General features: G+C 36.5%; 1 non-coding gene across 1 annotated transcript; it reads right to left on the reverse strand.

Annotated features, from left to right (window-relative positions):
• Positions 1-3,590: 3,590 nt before the first annotated feature.
• On the reverse strand, positions 3,591-3,697 carry LOC141716303 (small nucleolar RNA R71). The gene has a single exon (XR_012573016.1). It is a non-coding gene; the product is annotated as a small nucleolar RNA R71 (small nucleolar RNA).
• Positions 3,698-4,017: the final 320 nt, after the last annotated feature.

Raw genomic sequence — 4,017 nt, forward strand, 5'->3', positions numbered from 1 at the left:
CTATCCTTTACCCTTGAAGTATCTTGGCTTCTTTACTCTAATGTTAGAGAATTTTCTAGCCAAATAGGCCATTGACTGATCTAGCTCATCCAGTTCATCAAGAGTGTAGAACTCATCTTCTTCCAATTCCAGAATGACTTGTTCATGTGAATCATTTGTTCTTTGCTCACTTGGTGAGGCAACTGGAGTTTGAGATCTTGGCTCATCAATAGATGTTTGGCTTTCACTTACAATTAAATCACTTGAGCCATCTACAACATGTCCTTGACCAGATCTCAATGATTTCCTTTGAATCATTTCTAGTTCATATGTTTTAAGAATTCCATATAGAACTTCCAGTGTTATTCTACTCAAGTCTCTCCCTTCCCTAATTGCTGAGATTTTCTGTTCCAAATGATCATGGAGAGTAAACAAGAACTTTAAGTTCACTTCTTCAGCTTCATAGTATTTATCATGGAGCTGCAAATCATTTATCAACTTATTGAACCTTTCAAACACATCAGTTATGCTTTCTTTTGGCTTGGCCATAAAACCCTCATATTGTGAAATCAAAATCCTTCTTTGATTAGATCTAACTTCCTCAGTTCCCTCACAGAGTATTTCAATCTTTTCCCAGATTTGCTTGGCAGTGTCATAGTTGACAATGTTGTTGTACATCACATTATCAAGTGATTCTATCAATATCAATTGCAAGCCACTATCCAGGGAAACTTTCTCCTTTTCAGGCTCAGTATACTTAGAAGGGTCTTTTGGAGCATAATGAGCTGGAATGACCATATCACCATCTGTTGATTCTTCAACTCTAACCATAGGAATGAAGGGTCCATTTTTGAGAATCTGAATGTAGAGTGGATTGGCCATCATAATAAACAACAACATTTTCTTTTTCCAAAGAGTGTAGTTAGCTTTGTCAAATGTAGGAATTTTGATGCTACTGATTTTATGTGTATTCATTCTTCCAAGATCTTGAATCTGTTTACTTTCAGATTTTGCTTTGATACCACTTGTTAGGAAATGAATAACACACAGGGGGGTGAATGTGTTTTACTGTTTTTATGCTTTTCTTGAGCTTTTTATGGTTGAACAAAGTAAATTAAATCTTGTAGTGAAATGTGTTACTGCAGAAATTAAACATGTAATAATAAAGAACACGGATCTTTCAAAACTCACTTAATTTTATATTAAAATTAAGAATGTTTTGCTACAAAATTTCTAGGCTCTTAGTGAATAAAGAGCTTAGCTTCTTCTTGAGAGTGTTATAAGATTTTTTTTCTAAATTGTTACAACTGACTAAAAGACCAGTGTTAACTTTAACTATTGGTTGACACAGTGTACAATAAGACATACTATTAGCTTTAGTAAACTGTCAATTGTTATTTCCATTTTAGGAAAAGTGTATTTTTTATTTCTGGCTTAGCATATCTTAGCATCCTGTGTTTACTTTGATCTTCCTTTGTTAATTAATCTTCACCATTGATCTTGCACATGTTGAGTGGCATTCATGACACTTTATTATGCTCCGTAAAGCTTTGAATTGGTGTATTTGTACTCAAGTTATTGGTGTTTTAATGTGTTTTCTAGTGTTTTTGCTTTTCAGGCATTAATCTGAGAATCAGGTGAATTAGCATTGATTTGATGTTAATATGGTGTTAGGATGGTGTCCAAGGAATAAAGCTCGCAAAGACCGACTCAAATCTGCAAGAAAAAAAAGAAAGATGATTTTTGGCAGAAGCCCAGCGCGCCCGCTGATCAAGCGCGCACCCGCGCCCAAACTAAAAAGAGCTAGCGCGCCCGCACTGATCAAGTGCGCGGCCGCGCCAGGTCGGGTTTCAAGAATCCTGTTTTAAATAGAAGACTGATTTCTGGACTTCTATGCTAATCAGGGCTGCTATATAATCATAACTTTAGGTCATTTTTCATAATATATCACAAGGAGAGCTGTAAGAAGACCGTGTTAGCACGATTCAACAAAGACGAAGAAGATCTTATTTTTACTTGTGAAATCTTAGTTCTAAGTTGTAACCTGGATGCTAGTTTTCTTATTTATGAACCTTACTTTTGTTTCATACTTGGTTTTATTTATTATTCATTATAAAGACTACGTTTATTATACCATGCTTTCATCGGAACCCACATTGATGATGAGTCTGAGTATGGGCTAATCGTTATTGTGGGGTTTTAGCGAATTTATTTATAGATTTCTTTAGTTGAATTGTTCAATGCCTTAGTATGTGGTGATTGTATGATAACCTAGTATTGGTTGTGCTTATTCGTCTTATGAGCGTCGCGAACTTATAAGATAGTGTGTTAATTCTTAAGGAAGCGAAAGTGAATTTAAGGAATTAGAACTTTCCATGCTAGCATAGGTTCATGTATTTGTTATGCATGATTCATGGGTAAGTTTAACCATCTCACTTGCCCTATGTAATCAAGATAGATAACTTGTTCTTAAACCATTATATTGTCAAATTCTGTAGAGATATGGGGTCTCAATATAATTGGTGCCTATTCAGCTTCTATATCTTTTGTAGATGTCTGGTAGTATGGTATTCGTTCAACGAAAGTTGGCGTTTATCAGTTCCGTGTTATCTGATTAGTGTCATCACCATTACATGCTAAGGTTGAGAATGAAAAGGCTATTGAATGAAGTACTTAATAAAGTTAGAATCCCATGTTTGTCATACATATTAATTCAATCAATCTTATTCTCTTAGTTATAATTGTTAGTTTAAATCTTAGTTATAAACAACCTCAATTTGTTATCGTCTTAGCATTGAATAATAACCATCCATTGTTACTTAAGTACATAAATTAATTAATTAACCAAGCCAGTCTCTGTGGGAATGAATCTGATTTATATCTTATACTACTTGCTAACTCGTATACTTGCGTGTATTATTTGCGCGTGTTTAGCGACTAACAATTTTCTGGCGCCGCTGCCGGGGACTGCAATGTTAATTTTAGTTTATGTGTTTTCCGTCAGTGGTCGTTAAAGTTCATTGACTCGGGCATTGTTACTTATCTATTTCCTTGTCTTATTTCAGGTACTCTAGCGAGGGTGTATGCATACGCGTTCGCGTACTCATAAGAGAACTTTGGATAAAGCCGAGGAAGAAGTTGTGTTGGTTCGAAAGGAAGTTTTTGAAGAAGAAAAGAAGGTAGGAGAAGAAGAGAAAGTCGAAGAACTACTTTTAGTAGTGATGGGAGATCAAACAGAAAATCATAAGGCTTTGATGGACTATTCTCAGCCTAAGATCAATGACATTCAGTCGAGAATCATCAGGCCAGCTATCAGGGCTAACACTTTTGAGATCAAGTCAGGCACGTTTCAGATGATACAGAACTCAGTTCAGTTTGGGGGTTCTCCTACTGAAGACCCCAACATGCACATCAGGGATTTCATAGAAATTTGCGACACTTTCAAGTTCAATGATGTAATTGAAGATGCGATCAAGCTGTGACTCTTCACATTCTCTCTGAGGGATAAAGCTAAGTGCTGGTTACATTCTTTACCAGCAGGGTCTATCATCACTTAGGAAGATCTTGCTCAAAAGTTTCTTACTAAATTCTTCCCTATGGCGAAGATTGCTGCAATCAGGAATGCTCTTACTCATTTTGCTCAGCAAACTGGAGAATTTCTGTGTGAGGCTTGGGATCGATTTAAGGGGATGCTAAGGAAGTGCCCACACCATGGCATGCCTAATTGGAATATTATAAACTATTTTTATAATGGATTGGGTGCTACTTCTAGACCCATGCTCGATGCAGCATTAAGAGGAGCCTTGTGGGCTAAGAGATACGATGAAGCTTATGAATTGATTGAACTGATGGCTGCTAATGAGTACCAGAATCCTTCTCAGAGACTGACTCAGAGAAAAGTAGCCGGAATTCTGGAGTTAGATGCAACAACTGCTATAGCTGCCCAACTTAAGGCTTTGACGATGAAGATGGACAATTTGGCTAATTATGGAGTTAATCAAATCGCTAGTGTCTGTGAGCTTTGTGTTGGTGCCCATG

This window comes from Apium graveolens, chromosome 3, assembly GCF_009905375.1.
Source record: "Apium graveolens cultivar Ventura chromosome 3, ASM990537v1, whole genome shotgun sequence".
In the NCBI taxonomy this organism is placed as follows: domain Eukaryota; kingdom Viridiplantae; phylum Streptophyta; class Magnoliopsida; order Apiales; family Apiaceae; genus Apium; species Apium graveolens.